The 22,325-nt window shown below is 48.4% G+C and overlaps 1 protein-coding gene across 6 annotated transcripts in view; it reads right to left on the bottom strand.

Moving 5' to 3' along the window:
• Positions 1-22,325, bottom strand: part of thrb (thyroid hormone receptor beta) — a 614,287-nt gene that overhangs the window by 27,088 nt on the left and 564,874 nt on the right. The window lies entirely within an intron of this gene.

Raw genomic sequence — 22,325 nt, 5'->3', positions numbered from 1 at the left:
GAAATCGGCAGAGGACCGGGGATGGCCCATGGAGGACTGGCCAATGCGGCTTATCCCTCTGCTGTCTGGGGAAGCGCAGATAGCCGCACACCAACTGCCAGTCCTGAATCTCCTGCTCTACCAGGACCTCAAGCGTGCCATCCTTCAGCGGGTCGGTCGGACCCCGGAGCAACATCGACAGCGGTTCAGGACCCTAACCCTGGACGAGGCCGGCCGACCCTTCGTGATGGCACAGCAGCTCCGGGACTCCTGTCGCAAATGGTTGATGGCCGACGACAGCGACGTCGAGGAGGTGATCGATCGTGTGGTGCTGGAGCAGTTCGTGGCCAGGCTTCCGAAAGGAACTGCGCAGTGGGTTCAGTGCCACCGCCTGGCGTCGCTGGATCAGGCCATCCAGTTGGCGGAGGATCAGATGGTGGCGTGCCCGGGGGTCGGCGACCCCTTACCATCTGCCTCTCTCTCTCACTCTCCTTCTTCTCTCTCTCTTCCCAAACCTGTCCCTTTCCCCAGGTCACGTGGAGGGCTCCCGCCGAAGCCAGCGCCCCGCTGGAGGTCGGGTTATCCGGCGGAGCCAACAGCCACGCCCAGGGCTCCTCCCAGGGGAGGGACCTCGACCCCTGGATTCGTCTCTCCACAACATCCAATGCCGCTCTCTCCACGTCAATCGCTTGACCCGCTTCCTGCCGCCAGGGCGGCGGTAAAGTCTGGGCCGGCCTGTTGGCGCTGTGGGGACCCGGGACACTTCATTGACCGGTGTCCAGTGATGGAGGTGGGGACACTGATCCGGGTCCCCGATGCGCCACAAGCTGCCCCCGATCAGGCTGGCCTATACCAAATACCAGTGAGTATCAAGGGGGGTACATATCAGGCTTTGGTGGATTCAGGATGTAACCAATCCTCCATTCATCCAAGCCTGATTCAACCGAGGGCATTGGATAATAGCCGCATGGTTAAGGTTCGGTGTGTGCACGGGGAAGTGGTGAAGTATCCTATTTTGCCTGTGGATATTCAATTTAGGGGAGAAAAGCATAGAATAGAGGTGGCAGTTAACCAGCACCTCCGGCATCCGATAATTTTGGGTACTAATTGGCCGTTGTTTAATAAATTGTTGGGCTATTTGTGTTCGGATGTCTCTTGGGGGAAAAAAACCTAAGGATAGGATCGCGGTGGCACAGCTGGGGGAGGCTGATCTGGAACCGCTGAAAAATGCATTTGATCAGGTTCGTACCATCGACGGACAGCTTCTTTCTCCTGGCCAACCGCTCTCATATCCTTATTTTGCAATTTTAAAAGATAGGTTGTATCGGGTGACCCAAGATGCCCAGACAAAACAAGATACAACCCAGTTATTGATACCTAAAAGCCGTCGGGAAATGCTTTTCCAGGCGGCTCATTATAATCCTATGGCCGGGCATTTAGGACAGACAGCTACACTAAACCGTCTCATGGTCCGGTTCTTTTGGCCGGGCATTCACGAAAATGTGCGCAGATGGTGCGCGGCATGTCGTGAATGTCAGTTGGTAAATCCACCGGCCACCCCAAAAGCACCATTGTGCCCCCTACCGTTGATGCAGGCCCCCTTCGAACGAATTGGTATGGACCTCATCGGGCCATTAGAACGGTCAGCACGGGGACACCGCTTTGCATTGGTCCTGGTGGACTATGCAACGCGGTATCCTGAAGCAGTGCCGCTCCGCACTATTTCCGCTAAGAGCGTGGCGAGTGCACTGTTTCAACTAATCTCCCGGGTGGGAATTCCGAAGGAAATTCTCACTGATCAGGGCACGGCGTTTATGTCACGTACTATTCGCGAGCTTTACGAGTTGTTGGGCATTAAATTCGGTTCGAACCAGCGTCTATCACCCACAAACAGACGGCTTGGTCGAACGGTTTAATCGCACGTTAAAATCCATGATTCGAAAGTTCGTACACGAAGACGCCAAAAATTGGGATAGGTGGTTAGAACCCCTCTTGTTCGCTGTACGGGAGGTCCCACAAGCCTCCACAGGGTTTTCCCCCTTCGAGCTTCTCTATGGATGTCAGCCCCGTGGGGTGCTGGATGTCCTTAGGGAGGCTTGGGAGGACGGACCCTCTGATAGTAAAAACGAAATTCAATATGTCATGGACCTGAGAACAAAACTCCACACTTTGGGGCGGCTGTCAAGGGAGAATTTGTTGCAGGCCCAGGACAGTCAGAGTCGGTTGTACAACAGGGGGGCTAGACTACGTCAATTTACACCGGGAGATAAAGTGCTTGTGTTACTCCCTACGTCTAGTTCAAAATTACTTGCGAAGTGGCAAGGGCCCTTTGAGGTCACACGGCGAGTTGGGGATCTCAACTATGAGGTAGCTCGAACGGACAATGGTGGAGCACATCAAATATACCACCTCAACCTGCTCAAAAAATGGTCGGAGGCAGAATCAGTGATGCTGGCGACGGTAATAAGTGGGGAGGAGGATCTTGGGCCAGAAGTGAATTCAAAATCTCAATCTCTCGCTCTGGCCCCTGGTGGAGAGCACCTCTCACCCTCGCAGCTCACTGATGTCAAATCAATACAAGCAGATTTTGCTGATGTGTTTTCACCCCTGCCCGGTCGAACGAATCTCATTAAGCACGATGTTGAGACTGAGCCGGGAGTGGTTGTTCGCAGCCGGCCGTATAGATTACCGGAACACAAGAAAAAGGTAGTTCAAACTGAATTAGACGCAATGCTAGAAATGGGAGTGATAGAAGAATCCAACAGTGACTGGGCGAGCCCGATAGTTTTAGTCCCTAAAACGGACGGCTCAGTTCGGTTCTGTGTGGATTACAGGAAGGTGAATGCAGTGTCGAAATTCGACGCATATCCAATGCCTAGAGTTGACGAATTGCTTGATCGACTAGGTACCGCTCGTTTTTATTCGACACTGGACTTAACCAAGGGTTATTGGCAGATCCCCTTGTCTCCCATGACTAAAGAAAAAACAGCTTTCACAACGCCGTTTGGATAACACCAATTTGTTACTCTTCCGTTCGGGTTGTTCGGGGCTCCAGCCACCTTTCAGCGGTTGATGGACCAACTTCTCCGGCCGCATGCTGCATATGCCGCTGCATATCTCGATGATATTATCATTTATAGTGGCGATTGGCAGCGACATATGCAGCATTTGCGAGCTGTCCTAGAGACGCTGAGAGGGGCGGGGCTCACGGCCAACCCGAAGAAGTGTGCAGTTGGGCGGGTGGAAGTACGATATCTGGGCTTTCACTTGGGTCATGGACAGGTGCGTCCACAAATTGACAAGACGGCAGCAGTTGCGACTTGTCCAAGACCCAAGACCAAAAAGGAGGTTAGACAGTTCCTGGGGCTGGCGGGCTATTACAGAAGGTTTGTGCCTAATTTTTCGGACACCGCCAGCCCGCTGACTGATCTAACTAAAAAGGAAGCACCAGATATGGTTCAGTGGACGGAGCGGTGTCAGCAGGCTTTCACCCGCATAAAGGCTGCTCTGTGTGGCGGTCCGCTCTTACATGCTCCTGACTTTTCTCTCCCCTTTATTCTGCAGACAGACGCGTCGGACAGGGGGTTGGGCGCCGTACTGTCCCAGGAGGTGGAGGGTGAAGAGCGGCCGGTGCTGTACATCAGTCGCAAGCTCTCTAAGAGAGAGACGAAGTACAGCACCATTGAAAAAGAGTGTTTGGCTATCCGATGGGCTGGTCTCACCCTCCGCTATTACCTCCTGGGGCGGGAGTTCACCCTCTGTTCGGACCACGCTCCCCTGCAGTGGCTCCACCGCATGAAAGATACCAACGCGCGGATCACCCGTTGGTATCTGGCTTTACAACCATTTAAATTTCAGGTGATCCACAGGCCGGGTGTACAGATGGCTGTAGCCGATTTCCTCTCCAGGAGGAGGGGGGGGGAGGCTGCAGTCCGGATGGCTCCCCGGCCTGAGTCGGGCGGTGGGGGTATGTGGCGAGGGGGGCGTGGTTTTGCGGAGTCTGTAGCGGGAGAGGGAGGACGGAGCAGAGCGGAGCGTAAGTAGGTCAAGTGCAGATGATGAACACCTGTGTCTGATTTCAGTAATTGGCGTGGAGAGACCGGATATAAGCCGGCGTGTGAGAGCGAGAGGGGAGAGAGAAACGAGCTGGGACCTCGCGTGTGCTGCTGTGGAAGGAGATTGCAACGAATTCTGAGTTATTATATTTTGGCTGTGCCTGTGCACGGTGAACGCGCTCTGTGCGCACCTGTTTGTTTATTTTTGTGACGTGAATAAAAGTGAAACGTCCCAGCTCAAGCCGACCCCTGTCTTCTTCCTTCCTGTCTGAACTGAACCTTGTCACAAAATTAATAACTTTTTTACAACAAAAATTAACTATCACTAAATTTACTTAAGCTGGACTATAACGCTATTTATTTTTCAAGAAACAAACTTTGTTGCATTATTTTCCTGTTATAACTGTAAATCTGCTTTAAAACAATGTGTATTGTAAAACGCGCTATATAAATAAAGGTGAATTGACTTGACTTAATTCAGCTCTGCTTTCATCTCGAGTATGGTCTTCAGAACCCCGAAGGCTTTCCTGTGTTGGTGTGACGGTGCGTCACTGATGATTGTCTTTGAGAGAATCTCTGCACAGCTAGAGCCCTTCTCTGTACGCTGTGCAGACAATATTCTCCTGTGCACTTCAGCACAAAAGAGCATATTTTTCAAGGTGTCAATCCACCAGTGCGTTTCTGGATCCGGTCGTTTCCTGGCCCCGGATAACAGTCACGATCACTGCCTCTCGTGTCTGGGAGCATGCTGAGGTAGCGTTCAAGTCATGTACCCACTGCGGGAAGAGGACCATCTCAATGCTGAGATCAAGACTCCAATACCTCGCAAGAGGTGGAATCCCCTCCGCTATCCCCCAATCTAGTTCTTCTGCCCAGCAGAAGACTATTGTTGATACGCAGGGTGATCTGAGTATCACAGTGGGGGCCAAATCCTTGTTTGACTTAGTTTAAGGTACCCACATTTTCAACAAAAGAGCAATTTCCTCATTCTCTGGTTCTCAGGAGGGCGCGGTTGATGCTATGCCTTGCAACTCTCAGCCCTCTCCACCATCGCCAGCAGGGTGCAGTTCGAGTACGCAATGCCTTTTCAGGCATCTTCTGCCAAACTGTGGAGCCAGGTTAATTGTTGCACTGCACACTCAGACCCCACTTGGGGATGCTGTGCCTTTCGGGTTGGGTCCCTGCCTTGTCCACATTGTCAGCATAGAAGGCATAGTCCACCTCACTGCCCCAACACGGGTACATCTGTGGTCCCATTGGTCCCACTTGTACGGTTTCTGGGAGCCTGGGTGCCGCTTCCAGCCTGTCACTCTGGCTCATTCGGCCGATTAGACTCGGCTATGAGATTCAGTTCGCCCCCGGCGTCCTCCCAGGTTCAGCGGCATCCGTTTTACCAAAGAGGCCCCTGTCCTGTGAGCGGAGATCGCAGCCCTCCTGGTGAAGTATGCGATAGAGCCGGTTCCTCCAGCCGGTATGAGGTCAGGGTTCTACAGCCCCTACTTCATTGTCCCCAAAAAGAGTGGTGGGTTATTTTGGATCTGCGTGTTTTGAATCAAAATGCTAACGCAGAAATTACTTTTTGAATGTGTTCACCCCCAAGATTGGTTTGCAGATATCGACCTGAAGGACGTGGACTTTCATGTCTTAATTCTCCCTCGACACACTGGCATACCAGTACAAGGTCCTCCCCTTAGGGCTGTCCCTGTCGCCCCACGTCTTTACAAAGGCCGCGAAGGCAGCCCATACACCTTTACTGGAAGTGGTTGTTCACACCCTCATCTATCTCGACGACTGGCTCATCCTGGCACACTCGCAAGATCAGTTGTGTGAACACAGGGACCTGGTGCTCAGACACCTCAGCCATCTGGGTCTTCAGGTCACTGGGGAAAAGAGCAAACTCTCCCCCTTGGAAAGGATCTCTTTTCTCGGTATGGAGTTGGACTCGGTCAACCTGACGGCTCGTCTCACGAATGAGCGTGCTCAGTCAGTGCTGAACTGCTTGAATTTATTCAAAGGCAGGACAACAGTTCCACTGAAATGATTTCAGAGGCTCTTGGGCCATATGGCATCCGGAGCCATGGTCACGCAGCTCGGATTGCTTCATATGAGACTGCTTTGGCATAGGGCTGTCCCTTTACGTTCGAAAATCGATTGCACAATCGATTGGACCAACCAACACAAGTTTCGAAAACGAAAATAGGGAATCAATTTTAACTGCCTTTTTTTTTTTTACCAAAAATGTGTTTTAGGTAGACAGATCAATACAGTGCACAGAACACGTAGGATGTTGGAAAATAACAATGTCTTTTCTGTTAACCAAATGCTTTTTAATATTCGCTATTACTTCAGTGCAAATGAACAAGCGCGTTGTTACCATTACTTGTTGCTTAGTGACGTGTGTTTTTTCAAGCAAGCCAGAAATACGCAGATTCTGCGCAATACGCTGTATTTAATATATCATTAGGACTCACGAGTTGCGTATTTGTGCTAAATCCACGCAGATTTGGCTTACACGAACTTCCCCAGCAAAGTGAGTAAACATAGAAACACGCAAAATTGGCTCGTGATATGACAGCGTTACCCGCCAAAGTTCATTTTTATCCGAATTTGGCGGGTGTTCATTTCAATCCTTGAATGTTGCACTCCTGTTTGTCATTGTGCAAAAAACTTCACGCCAATAAATCATCAGAAATATTGCTGACTTGTGCGTGTCTCAAGCGCCCTCTTTACGTTCGTCCTAATGCCTGTTAGTTGTCCGTGGATTTGCCAATATTTGGTGTTGAAAATGGAAACGTCTTTAGACATGGAAAAATCGATTTTACAATCGATTCAATGAACACATATGTCTCAAAAATCGAACAGGATTTTTTCACAAAAGTGACAGCCCTACTTTGGCACTGGCTACACGACCGAGTCCCGAGATGGGCATGGCACTATGACATGCTTCGAGTGACATTCACTCCGACCTGCCGCCGAGCTTTCAGCCCGTGGTCAGACCTTGCTTTTCTATGGGCCGGAGTACTCTAGAACAAGTGTTCAGACATGTTGTTGTCTCAACAGATGCCTCCACCACCGGCTGGGGTCCTCCTCTGTCTTTTTTCATTGCTGCGGGACAAGCATGTACTAGTCAGGACAGACAACAGATTGACCGTCAAGGTGGTCTATGCTCTGGTCGCATGTAGCAACTCCTCATCTGGAGTCAGAAGTGACTCAGGTCGGTTCGTGCCACCTGGTTTCTGGAACTCATGCTCCTCGCGATAGCCCCTCCCTGGCAGATTCCCCTTAGGAAGGACCTGCCTTCTCAGGGACGGGGCACCATATGGCGCCCGCGTCCAGACCTCTTGAACATGCACGTGTGGTCTCTGGAGAGGTTCTTAGTGACCTACTCTCAGCTGTAGTAGACACTATGACTTCAGCTAGAGCCTCCTCCACGAGGCGCACTTATGCTTGGAAGTGGTACCTGTTTGTTGAATGGCACTCTTCTCATCAGAAAGACACCCGCAAATGGAGTAATGCTCTATGTCTCTATGTAGACCATACACAGAGTTTTAGGACCTCAGATCAGCTCTTTGTCTGTTGTGGAGGCCAGAGGGTGGCCCACTGGATAGTGGATGTCATAGTCTTGGCCTATCAGTCCCAAGGTGAGCCGTCCCGTGCCCTCTTGGGGTGAGAGCTTACTCCATTTGGAATGTTGCCTCCTCCTGGGCATTGACACGGCAGAGGCGTCTGACTCCAGGTCTACCACTTGTGTGCATGCCCGGTGGTCAGTCCCTGTACTAGACTATGTGCCCATATGTTGTGATTCCCTCGGGTGATCCCATATGTGTATTATTCCATGGTACGGCTTCCCGGTTGGCAAGCCCATGTCTTTCCCTTGGCAGATCCCTCTCAGCCGTCCCTGTTGGTGTTGTATTCACCCTGGCTAGGTTGGATCCTCTGCAGGGACTTTTCATATGTAGCACTGCCCTCTGGCCAGTCCATATGTGTAACTCCACACAAACAATTCTCAGTCGGCTGGCTCAGTTAGATTTCCAAAAATTGCAAATGACATAAGCATGCTTTTGGCCTGCAGAATCAAAATTAAAGTCTATTAAGATATCTATCTAAAGTCTCTCTTTAGGTACAAGGTTGATTTCTGTACATCCTATAAATAAATTTCATTCCAAATTTTAGGGCTGATAATATTTTGAAATTGAATTTGATTACATGATATGCAAATAAATTAAATCACATCTACATTTCATTTCATTTCATTTCATTTTATTTGGTTTAACATTTTTAACAAATATACAATAACAAATATTCAACTCATCATTTACATAACTTTTGATTAAACCAAAGGGTATAGGCTGAAGCTCAAGGCTTATTGACGCCTATCCCTCTCAATTTTTTTTACAACAGTCAACAGTGCTCAATTCTCTTCTTACAAAAACTTGAAACAACAAAGTCATAAATATTAATGACCCAAAACGTATCTATATGAAAGTATCATCTTGTTTCTTAGGAGCCGTTTAAATCCACTTATTGTTTGTGTCAATTTAAGATCTATATGCAAACAATTCCATAAATTCACTGCTCTTACAGAGATAGTTCTACATCTTATATTTGTTCGTACCTTCAGTTTTTTAAACAAACATGTTCCTTTTAACTCATACTTACAATAAAGTTTCTCAAACATACTCAAAACTTTATCAGGCAGCATTTTATAGTATACTTTATACATTATCAATGTAACCTTGTAATCCACTAAATCATAAAATTTTAGAATGTTTAATTTTAAAAATAAATCGTTAGTATGATCTTGTAATAATACATAAAGCTCTCTTTTGTAAAATAAAAAGTGGTTGGGTGTATGTCTTATACGTATTACCCCAAATCTCCAGACAATACGTTAAATATGGAAAAAATAATGATGCATATAACATAAATAATGCCTTCTTATTTAACAAATTCCCAATCTTATTTAATATCGCAACCCTCTTTGAGATTTTAGATTTTACATAATCAATATGCTTTTTCCACCCCAATTTACAATCTAATATAACACCCAAAAATTTTATTTTAATTACTCTTTCTATTTCCTCCACCCCTATTCTTACTTTCACTTCTGTCACACTATTTTTCCCCAAATCATAAACTTTGTTTTACTCATATTCAATGACAGCCTATTAATATCAAACCATTTCTTAACCCATTCCATCTCCCTTTCCATATTTCTCACATTATCTTTTAACTCTTTCCCAGAATAAAAAAAATTGGTATCATCCGCAAAAAGAATAGGCTTGAGAACACCTGAGACCCTACAGAGATCATTTAAATATAAAATAAACAATTTTGGTCCCAGGACCGAGCCTTGTGGAACCCCACAAAGAATTTTCAGGGGACTTGACATAATTCCATCAACTGAAACAAATTGTGTTCTGTTATTTATATTAGAACAAATCCAAGAATATGCAACCCCTCTGACCCCATAATTAAACAGCTTCTTCAGAAGAATATCGTGATTTATAGTGTCGAATGCCTTTTTCAGGTCAATGAAGACACCCAGACTCACTCTCTTATCATCAATAGCCTTGCTTAACTCATCCACTAGTTTCATTATTGCAAGTCCGGTCGACTGCTTGGCCTGAAATCCATACTGCTGCTCACTCAAAATATTATATTTATTAATAAAACTATCCAACCTTTTAACAAAAAGTTTTTCCAATATTTTAGAAAACTGTGGAAGAAGTGATACAGTCCTATAATTTGATAAATCATTTTTATTACCTGCTTTAAACAAAGGTATGACCTTTGCTACCTTCATCTGGTCCAGGAATATTCCCGTCCTAAATGAAACATTACATATGTGTGTCAATGGTTTAATAATTTCTTCTATGGTTTCTTTCACTAAGGACATCTATGTTATTACAATCTTGTGATCTCTTACTTTTATAGTTTAAAACCGTTCCCCTCACTTCAGATTCACTAACCTCACTTAGATACAAACTTTGCAGATTGTTTTCAATTAATTAATTCATCCAATCCATTTTCCTCTTTTGGTTCAACAATATCCCTTGCGAGATTCAGTCCCACATTAACAAAAAAATCATTAAATTCTTCAGCCACATCTTATTTCTTGTCTATGCACATATTATCTTTTATTATAAATTTAGGATATGCAGCTTCACTGACTGTATTTCTTATTAAACCATTTATAACTTTCCACATTCCTTTCATATTTCCTATATTTTCCTCTAAACAACTGCTATAATATGTCTCTTTCCTTAAACTAAGTTTTTTTTGTTAGTTTATTTTTATATGCCTTATATTTCATCTCAGCCTTTTCCGTTCTTTGTCTTAAGAAGACCCTATATAGTGTGTTTTTCTGTTTACATGCATTAAGTAACCCTTTTGCCATCCAGGGTTTTTGTTCCCTCTTTTTCTCAATGTACATTTTTAAAGGACAATTAATTTCATATAACTTTAAATAAATGTTCAGAAAAAAGCTATACGCTTCATTTACATCATTAACATAAACATTTTCCCAATTATATCTTATTAGATCTTCCTTAAAGGCTTTCAAGGTTACAGGAGTCCTCAGCCTCCATTCTCTTTTCCTCCTTACAACAACCCTCTTCATTTAATTTACGGTTATAATAAACAAAAATTGGCAAATGGTCACTTATGTCTTCCACCAACAATCCCCGTACAATGTCATTATCAGCAACATTTGAATAAATATTGTCAATTAATGTAGCACTTTGTCCTGTAATTCTACTCGGCTTTGTGATTGTTGGAAATAGACCTAAGCTATCCATTGTATAAATAAGGTCTGTGGTACCTTTGTGGCCTTGTGAATTCAAAAGATCAACATTAAAATCTCCACAAACAAAAACATTTTTTCTACCTACCACCTACTCAAACATACAAACTAATTGATCATTTGTTTTGTCAATACATGTGTAACGGAGCAGGCTTCCGCACCGCTCCCTCTCCGCCATCGGAGGGATCCTTCCCCGGAATATTAACCACCCTTAGTAACTTCACTTCCCATCATGCCGCTTACCTGGGACTGATTACGCGACACACCTGCACCACACTGATTGCACACACACCTGCATGTCATTCACACACACATAAAATCCACTTCCACACAGCACTTCTCTCATAGTATTTTATTGCCCAGGCCTTCAATAACGAGCGTTTATTTTTGAGTTTGCTTTTCTTAATACTGATCTTGGATTGTGTACCCCGACCTCTGATTGTTCTCTGCCTGTCTTGACCCGGATTGTCCTTTGGATTTGTATATTTCTGCCTGCCTTGACCATTGCCTGTGACCCCGACCTTCTCTGTGTTATCTCGCTGCTACTGTCTGCTGTTAATTTACCCTGCCTGTTTGACCATTCTCATTAAAGCTGCAAATGGATCCCTCAGCGTCTGTGCCATCAATACAGAATACTTCGCCACTCACCGATCCAGCAGCTGTCCTGCAGTTATCCACGGAGCTCACGAACCAAGCCTCACGCCTGGAGACGCATCATCGTCAACTGAACCATTTGACTACCCTCACTGAGTGGCTAGTACTGGGGTTGCAAGAACTGCGTACAGTGATGGGGAACGCATCCCCCGCTCCCGCCGCACCACCGCAAGATGACTCACCATCTCAACCCAGCTCGAGCGCTTCAGTCAACCCTCGGCTTGCTTTCCCAGAGAAATTCGATGGTAACACCGCTAAGTGCAAGGGTTTCTTACTACAATGCACCCTCTTTGTTGATCAACAACCCTCACTCTATACCACCCAAGCGAGCCGTATAGCGTTCGTCTGCTCACTGCTCACGGGTCGGGCATTGGAATGGGCCACCACGGTCTGGGGAACAGACGGAGCATCATTTTCCTCCTTCAGGGAGTTCCTCCAGCAGTTTCGCCACGTTTTCGAACACCCCACTGCAGGGGGAAGTCCTGGAGAACAACTGTTAACTCTCACTCAGGGAAGAGGAACAACGGCGGAATATGCTCTTGCTTTCCGTACACTCGCAGCACAAACCAACTGGGTAGAGGATACTTTAAAGACTCTCTTCAGGAAGGGACTGACCGCCGAACTCCAGTCTGAACTAGCCTGCCGGGATGAGGGAAGAGACCTGAACGAATATATCGATCTAGCCATCCAAGTTGATAATTTACTCCGTTCCAGACGTTCAGTTCGTGTCCCACCACGCTATCATCAGGAAACCTCCTCCGTGCACGAGCCCATGCAGATCGGGTTCACCCACCTTACACCCGAGGAACGAGAACGCAGAATGCAGAACCGTTTATGCCTGTACTGCGGTCAATCCGGACACCTGAGGGTCGCTTGTCCAACTCGCCCCTCTTCTAGCCCTTCATCGGTGAGTAACTGCATTAGAACCAACTCAAACACATCCAGCCTAACCATACCAGTTCGTCTAGTTGTTCGGGATAAAGTGATTAATACCACCGCTCTGATAGACTCAGGAGCGGCTGGTAACTTTATTTCTCACAAATTCGCTGTGCAGGGCAAATTTGAATTAGAATCATATCCTTGTCATTCTTCTTTGGCAGTGGAGGCGCTAGACGGTCGACCCCTCGGAGAGGGAAGAATTCACAGCATCACTGAGAACGTCAAGCTTCACGTTGGATCACTCCATTCAGAGAATATCAAATTCTACGTCATTCAATCTCCTCATCACTCTGTCATCCTTGGTCTCCCCTGGTTACGGAATCACAATCCACACATCTCATCTCAATGGGATCTGTCCCATTGAGTCAGATCACTCAATGGGACACCACCTGTCAAAATCGCTGTTTATCCAGTCACTCGAATCTCCACTCACAGTCTGGACACCTCCACGTCAGATCCAGAAGGATTAAAAGTACCACCCGACTATGCAGATCTCATTGAAGCCTTCAGTAAGGAGAAAGCCTCTCAACTACCAGAACATCGCTCCAGTGACTATGCCATTGACCTTCTCCCTGGGGCTGCTCCCCCCCGGGGAAGAATATTTCCTCTGTCTCGGCCTGAATCCGAGGCTATGAAACGCTACATTGAGGAGGAGTTAGCAAAAGGGTTCATTAGACCTTCAACCTCACCAGCAACGGCCGGATTCTTCTTCGTGAAAAAGAAAGACGGAGGACTTCGACCCTGTATCGACTACCGAGGGTTGAACGACAACACCGTGAAATTCAGGTATCCCTTACCTCTTGTACCTGCCGCTCTGGAACAGCTCCGCCAAGCCAAGTACTTCACCAAGCTAGATTTGCGTAATGCGTACAATTTGATCCGCATCCGAGAGGGGGACGAGTGGAAGACTGCTTTCTCGACCACTAGTGGGCACTACGAATACTTGGTTATGCCTTTCGGGCTGTCTAACAGTCCTTCAGTGTTCCAGGCTTTTATGAACGACGTCTTCCGTGACATGCTGGATAAATGGTTGATTGTATATATCGATGACATCTTAATCTACTCGAACTCCATGGAGGAACACATTCAACAGGTCAGGCTGGTACTGGAACGTCTAATTCAATACCAACTTTTCGCCAAAGCTGAGAAATGCGAGTTCCATCAGACTAGCACATCATTCTTGGGATACATCATCAGCCAGGAGGGGATAGCCACGGACGAGAGGAAGGTCAAGGGGGTTCTGGACTGGCCGTTACCTCAAACCATTAAGGAACTTCAGCGATTCTTGGGCTTCGCCAACTTCTACAGGAGGTTTATAAGAAATTTCAGCATCATCGCAGCTCCATTAACCGCCATGACTAAACGTCACTCTGCTCGTCTGAATTGGTCAACCGAAGCTCATCAAGCATTCCAAGAACTAAAGACTCGTTTCACGTCCGCACCCATCCTCCATCATCCAGACCCAGAACAACCATTCATTGTGGAGGTAGATGCCTCCAACACAGGGGTAGGCGCTATTCTATCTCAACGACAGGGCAACCCAGCCAAGATGTACCCCTGTGCTTTTTTCTCCCGAAAACTCACCTCGGCCGAACGTAACTACGATGTGGGTAATCGCGAACTACTAGCCATGAAGTTAGCACTAGAGGAGTGGCGTCACTGGCTGGAGGGAGCAAGTCAACCCTTCACAATTCTCACGGACCACAAAAACCTTGAATATCTCCGTTCTGCCAAACGTCTGAATCCTCGGCAAGCCAGGTGGGCTTTATTCTTCACCAGATTTCAGTTCACAGTGACTTATGGACCGGGTACCAAGAACACCAAAGCCGACGCTCTCTCACGTCAAATGGAGGAAACAGCTCAAAATCCCAGTCACAAGAATGTCATTCATGCTAACCTACTGGTAGCTCCCGTTCAATGGGATATTATCACGGAGATCCAACAAGCCAACCTTCAAGTAAGACCACCTCTCGAATGCCCAACTAGTCTCCTCTTCGTTCCAGATCTTCTTCGTCTCCGACTCCTCGAGCAAGTTCACTCCACACCAAGTTCTGGTCACCCAGGGATCACTGCTACCATCCATTTACTCCAAAATCGCTTCTGGTGGCCTACTTTGTTGACTGACACCACCAAATACGTTAAGGACTGTACCAACTGTAGCACATCCAAATCACTCAGACAACACCTTGCGGGTCTCTTAACGCCACTGCCTACGCCACAACGTCCCTGGTCCCACATCGCTATTGACTTTATCACCGATCTGCCCAACTCCCAAGGACACACCACCATACTCACCATTGTTGACCGATTTTCCAAGGCCTGTCGTCTCATACCTCTACCCAAACTGCCTACCGCACTCGAAACAGCCGAACTCCTCTGCAATCAGGTGTTCCGCTTCTATGGTCTGCCCGAAGACATAGTTTCAGACCGAGGACCTCAATTCACCTCCAGGGTTTGGACCGCATTCTTCAAACACCTCAACATTAACATCAGTCTCACCTCTGGGTACCATCCCCAATCCAATGGGCAAACGGAACGGCTGAATCAGGACGTCATCCGCTTTCTCCGTTCCTACTGTCAGAACCAACAGGCAGAATGGAGTAGATACTTGTTTTGGGCTGAATACGCCCAGAATTCACTGGTTAAACCCGCCACAGGAATTACTCCCTTCAAGTGTATCCTCGGTTTTCAACCCCCACTGTTCCCCTGGTCAGGTGAACCTACTGAACTACCATCTGTCACGGAGTGGCTACACAAGAGCGAGGAGGTTTGGAATCAGGCTCACACTCACCTGCTCCACGCTGTCAGATGACAAGAGCAGCAGGCCAACCGCCACCGTCGCCCAGGTCCTGAATACAACATCGGCCAGTGGGTTTGGCTATCCACCAGAGATCTAAGACTCCGCCTTCCATGCCGCAAACTCAGTCCCAGGTATGTTTGTCCATTTCAAATTGTAAGACAGATTACATCTGTATCATTTCGATTAGATCTTCCCACTAATTATCGCATCTCTCCCACTTTCCATGTGTCACTTCTGAAACATGCCGGTGGTCCGAGAGGAGAGCCGGAGGAGGGAGCCACGGCTCAAAATCCCCTACCTTTCCTGGTTGACGGCGAGGAGGCGTACCACGTGCACAAGTTGCTGGACTCCAGGCGCCGGGGCAAGGTCCTTCAGTATCTGGCTGATTGGGAGGGGTTCGGTCCGGAGGAGCCAATCCTGGGTTAATTCTGGAGATATCCTTGACCCCACTCTAACTGAGGAGTTTCACCGGACGCACCCGGAAAAGCCGGCCCCTCGACCTCGTGGAAGACCCCGGCGTCATTTGCCTCCTCGCGTCAGGAGCTGCTCGCAGGGGGAGGGCTCTGTAACGGAGCAGGCTTCCGCACCGCTCCCTCTCCGCCATCGGAGGGATCCTTCCCCGGAATATTAACCACCCTTAGTAACTTCACTTCCCATCATGCCGCTTACCTGGGACTGATTACGCGACACACCTGCACCACACAAATTGCACACACACCTGCATGTCATTCACACACACATAAAAGCCACTTCCACACAGCACGTCTCTGCGAAGTATTGTATTGCCCAGGCCTTCAATAACGAGCGTTTATTTTTGAGTTTGCTTTTCTTAAAACTGATCTTGGATTGTGTACCCCGACCTCTGATTGTTCTCTGCCTGTCTTGACCCGGATTGTCCTTTGGATTTGTATATTTCTGCCTGCCTTGACCATTGCCTGTGACCCCGACCTTCTCTGTTTTATCTTCGCTGCTACTGTCTGCTGTTGATTTACCCTGCCTGTTTGACCATTCTCATTAAAGCTGCAAATGGATCCCTCAGCGTCTGTGCCATCAATACAGAATACTTCGCCACTCACCGATCCAGCAGCTGTCCTGCAGTTATCCACGGAGCTCACGAACCAAGCCTCACGCCTGGAGACGCATCATCGTCAACTGAACCATTTGACTACCCTCACTGAGTGGCTAGTACTGGGGTTGCAAGAACTGCGTACAGTGATGGGGAACGCATCCCCCGCTCCCGCCGCACCACCGCAAGATGTCTCACCATCTCAACCCAGCTCGAGCGCTTCAGTCAACCCTCGGCTTGCTTTCCCAGAGAAATTCGATGGTAACACCGCTAAGTGCAAGGGTTTCTTACTACAATGCACCCTCTTTGTTGATCAACAACCCTCACTCTATACCACCCAAGCGAGCCGTATAGCGTTCGTCTGCTCACTGCTCACGGGTCGGGCGTTGGAATGGGCCACCACGGTCTGGGGAACAGACGGAGCATCATTTTCCTCCTTCAGGGAGTTCCTCCAGCAGTTTCGCCACATTTTCGAACACCCCACTGCAGGGGGAAGTCCTGGAGAACAACTGTTAACTCTCACTCAGGGAAGAGGAACAACGGCGGAATATGCTCTTGCTTTCCGTACACTCGCAGCACAAACCAACTGGGTAGAGGATACTTTAAAGACTCTCTTCAGGAAGGGACTGACCGCCGAACTCCAGTCTGAACTAGCCTGCCGGGATGAGGGAAGAGACCTGAACGAATATATCGATCTAGCCATCCAAGTTGATAATTTACTCCGTTCCAGACGTTCAGTTCGTGTCCCACCACGCTATCATCAGGAAACCTCCTCCGTGCACGAGCCCATGCAGATCGGGTTCACCCACCTTTGACCCGAGGAACGAGAACGCAGAATGCAGAACCGTTTATGCCTGTACTGCGGTCAATCCGGACACCTGAGGGTCGCTTGTCCAACTCGCCCCTCTTCTAGCCCTTCATCGGTGAGTAACTGCATTAGAACCAACTCAAACACATCCAGCCTAACCATACCAGTTTGTCTAGTTGTTCGGGATAAAGTGATTAATACCACCGCTCTGATAGACTCAGGAGCGGCTGGTAACTTTATTTCTCACAAATTCGCTGTGCAGGGCAAATTTGAATTAGAATCATATCCTTGTCATTCTTCTTTGGCAGTGGAGGAGCTAGACGGTCGACCCCTCGGAGAGGGAAGAATTCACAGCATCACTGAGAACGTCAAGCTTCACGTCGGATCACTCCATTCAGAGAATATCAAATTCTACGTCATTCAATCTCCTCATCACTCTGTCATCCTTGGTCTCCCCTGGTTACGGAATCACAATCCACACATCTCATCTCAATGGGATCTGTCCCATTGAGTCAGATCACTCAATGGGACACCACCTGTCAAAATCGCTGTTTATCCAGTCACTCGAATCTCCACTCACAGTCTGGACACCTCCACGTCAGATCCAGAAGGATCAAAAGTACCACCCGACTATGCAGATCTCATTGAAGCCTTCAGTAAGGAGAAAGCCTCTCAACTACCAGAACATCGCTCCAGTGACTATGCCATTGACCTTCTCCCTGGGGCTGCTCCCCCCCGGGGAAGAATATTTCCTCTGTCTCGGCCTGAATCCGAGGCTATGAAACGCTACATTGAGGAGGAGTTAGCAAAAGGGTTCATTAGACCTTCAACCTCACCAGCAACGGCCGGAATCTTCTTCGTGAAAAAGAAAGACGGAGGACTTCGACCCTGTATCGACTACCGAGGGTTGAACGACAACACCGTGAAATTCAGGTATCCCTTACCTCTTGTACCTGCCGCTCTGGAACAGCTCCGCCAAGCCAAGTACTTCACCAAGCTAGATTTGCGTAATGCGTACAATTTGATCCGCATCCGAGAGGGGGACGAGTGGAAGACTGCTTTCTCGACCACTAGTGGGCACTACGAATACTTGGTTATGCCTTTCGGGCTGTCTAACAGTCCTTCAGTGTTCCAGGCTTTTATGAACGACGTCTTCCGTGACATGCTGGATAAATGGTTGATTGTATATATCGATGACATCTTAATCTACTCGAACTCCATGGAGGAACACATTCAACAGGTCAGGCTGGTACTGGAACGTCTAATTCAATACCAACTTTTCGCCAAAGCAGAGAAATGCGAGTTCCATCAGACTAGCACATCATTCTTGGGATACATCATCAGCCAGGAGGGGATAGCCACGGACGAGAGGAAGGTCAAGGGGGTTCTGGACTGGCCGTTACCTCAAACCATTAAGGAACTTCAGCGATTCTTGGGCTTCGCCAACTTCTACAGGAGGTTTATAAGAAATTTCAGCATCATCGCAGCTCCATTAACCGCCATGACTAAACGTCACTCTGCTCGTCTGAATTGGTCAACCGAAGCTCATCAAGCATTCCAAGAACTAAAGACTCGTTTCACGTCCGCACCCATCCTCCATCATCCAGACCCAGAACAACCATTCATTGTGGAGGTAGATGCCTCCAACACAGGGGTAGGCGCTATTCTATCTCAACGACAGGGCAACCCAGCCAAGATGTACCCCTGTGCTTTTTTCTCCCGAAAACTCACCTCGGCCGAACGTAACTACGATGTGGGTAATCGCGAACTACTAGCCATGAAGTTAGCACTAGAGGAGTGGCGTCACTGGCTGGAGGGAGCAAGTCAACCCTTCACAATTCTCACGGACCACAAAAACCTTGAATATCTCCGTTCTGCCAAACGTCTGAATCCTCGGCAAGCCAGGTGGGCTTTATTCTTCACCAGATTTCAGTTCACAGTGACTTATGGACCGGGTACCAAGAACACCAAAGCCGACGCTCTCTCACGTCAAACGGAGGAAACAGCTCAAAATCCCAGTCACAAGAATGTCATTCATGCTAACCTACTGGTAGCTCCCGTTCAATGGGATATTATCACGGAGATCCAACAAGCCAACCTTCAAGTAAGACCACCTCTCGAATGCCCAACTAGTCTCCTCTTCGTTCCAGATCCTCTTCGTCTCCGACTCCTCGAGCAAGTTCACTCCACACCAAGTTCTGGTCACCCAGGGATCACTGCTACCATCCATTTACTCCAAAATCGCTTCTGGTGGCCTACTTTGTTGACTGACACCACCAAATACGTTAAGGACTGTACCAACTGTAGCACATCCAAATCACTCAGACAACACCTTGCGGGTCTCTTAACGCCACTGCCTACGCCACAACGTCCCTGGTCCCACATCGCTATTGACTTTATCACCGATCTGCCCAACTCCCAAGGACACACCACCATACTCACCATTGTTGACCGATTTTCCAAGGCCTGTCGTCTCATACCTCTACCCAAACTGCCTACCGCACTCGAAACAGCCGAACTCCTCTGCAATCAGGTGTTCCGCTTCTATGGTCTGCCCGAAGACATAGTTTCAGACCGAGTACCTCAATTCACCTCCAGGGTTTGGACCGCATTCTTCAAACACCTCAACATTAACATCAGTCTCACCTCTGGGTACCATCCCCAATCCAATGGGCAAACGGAACGGCTGAATCAGGACGTCATCCGCTTTCTCCGTTCCTACTGTCAGAACCAACAGGCAGAATGGAGTAGATACTTGTTTTGGGCTGAATACGCCCAGAATTCACTGGTTAAACCCGCCACAGGAATTACTCCCTTCAAGTGTATCCTCGGTTTTCAACCCCCACTGTTCCCCTGGTCAGGTGAACCTACTGAACTACCATCTGTCACGGAGTGGCTACACAAGAGCGAGGAGGTTTGGAATCAGGCTCACACTCACCTGCTCCACGCTGTCAGATGACAAGAGCAGCAGGCCAACCGCCACTGTCGCCCAGGTCCTGAATACAACATCGGCCAGTGGGTTTGGCTATCCACCAGAGATCTAAGACTCCGCCTTCCATGCCGCAAACTCAGTCCCAGGTATGTTTGTCCATTTCAAATTGTAAGACAGATTACATCTGTATCATTTCGATTAGATCTTCCCACTAATTATCGCATCTCTCCCACTTTCCATGTGTCACTTCTGAAACATGCCGGTGGTCCGAGAGGAGAGCCGGAGGAGGGAGCCACGGCTCAAAATCCCCTACCTTTCCTGGTTGACGGCGAGGAGGCGTACCACGTGCACAAGTTGCTGGACTCCAGGCGCCGGGGCAAGGTCCTTCAGTATCTGGCTGATTGGGAGGGGTTCGGTCCGGAGGAGCCAATCCTGGGTTAATTCTGGAGATATCCTTGACCCCACTCTAACTGAGGAGTTTCACCGGACACACCCGGAAAAGCCGGCCCCTCGACCTCGTGGAAGACCCCGGCGTCATTTGCCTCCTCGCGTCAGGAGCTGCTCGCAGGGGGAGGGCTCTGTAACGGAGCAGGCTTCCGCACCGCTCCCTCTCCGCCATCGGAGGGATCCTTCCCCGGAATATTAACCACCCTTAGTAACTTCACTTCCCATCATGCCGCTTACCTGGGACTGATTACGCGACACACCTGCACCACACTGATTGCACACACACCTGCATGTCATTCACACACACATAAAAGCCACTTCCACACAGCACTTCTCTGCGAAGTATTGTATTGCCCAGGCCTTCAATAACGAGCGTTTATTTTTGAGTTTGCTTTTCTTAAAACTGATCTTGTATTGTGTACCCCGACCTCTGATTGTTCTCTGCCTGTCTTGACCCGGATTGTCCTTTGGATTTGTATATTTCTGCCTGCCTTGACCATTGCCTGTGACCCCGACCTTCTCTGTGTTATCTTCGCTGCTACTGTCTGCTGTTGATTTACCCTGCCTGTTTGACCATTCTCATTAAAGCTGCAAATGGATCCCTCAGCGTCTGTGCCATCAATACAGAATACTTCGCCACTCACCGATCCAGCAGCTGTCCTGCAGTTATCCACGGAGCTCACGAACCAAGCCTCACGCCTGGAGACGCATCATCGTCAACTGAACCATTTGACTACCCTCACTGAGTGGCTAGTACTGGGGTTGCAAGAACTGCGTACAGTGATGGGGAACGCATCCCCCGCTCCCGCCGCACCACCGCAAGATGTCTCACCATCTCAACCCAGCTCGAGCGCTTCAGTCAACCCTCGGCTTGCTTTCCCAGAGAAATTCGATGGTAACACCGCTAAGTGCAAGGGTTTCTTACTACAATGCACCCTCTTTGTTGATCAACAACCCTCACTCTATACCACCCAAGCGAGCCGTATAGCGTTCGTCTGCTCACTGCTCACGGGTCGGGCGTTGGAATGGGCCACCGCGGTCTGGGGAACAGACGGAGCATCATTTTCCTCCTTCAGGGAGTTCCTCCAGCAGTTTCGCCACGTTTTCGAACACCCCACTGCAGGGGGAAGTCCTGGAGAACAACTGTTAACTCTCACTCAGGGAAGAGGAACAACGGCGGAATATGCTCTTGCTTTCCGTACACTCGCAGCACAAACCAACTGGGTAGAGGATACTTTAAAGACTCTCTTCAGGAAGGGACTGACCGCCGAACTCCAGTCTGAACTAGCCTGCCGGGATGAGGGAAGAGACCTGAACGAATATATCGATCTAGCCATCCAAGTTGATAATTTACTCCGTTCCAGACGTTCAGTTCGTGTCCCACCACGCTATCATCAGGAAACCTCCTCCGTGCACGAGCCCATGCAGATCGGGTTCACCCACCTTTGACCCGAGGAACGAGAACGCAGAATGCAGAACCGTTTATGCCTGTACTGCGGTCAATCCGGACACCTGAGGGTCGCTTGTCCAACTCGCCCCTCTTCTAGCCCTTCATCGGTGAGTAACTGCATTAGAACCAACTCAAACACATCCAGCCTAACCATACCAGTTCGTCTAGTTGTTCGGGATAAAGTGATTAATACCACCGCTCTGATAGACTCAGGAGCGGCTGGTAACTTTATTTCTCACAAATTCGCTGTGCAGGGCAAATTTGAATTAGAATCATATCCTTGTCATTCTTCTTTGGCAGTGGAGGCGCTAGACAGTCGACCCCTCGGAGAGGGAAGAATTCACAGCATCACTGAGAACGTCAAGCTTCACGTCGGATCACTCCATTCAG

The sequence above is a fragment of the Siphateles boraxobius genome, unplaced genomic scaffold (genome assembly GCF_051911475.1).
Source record: "Siphateles boraxobius isolate OS27281-9 unplaced genomic scaffold, OSU_SipBor_1 89, whole genome shotgun sequence".
NCBI classification, from domain to species: domain Eukaryota; kingdom Metazoa; phylum Chordata; class Actinopteri; order Cypriniformes; family Leuciscidae; genus Siphateles; species Siphateles boraxobius.
The sequence above is the reverse complement of the archived record's forward strand: the minus strand, read 5'-3'. Positions and strand labels throughout refer to the sequence as shown.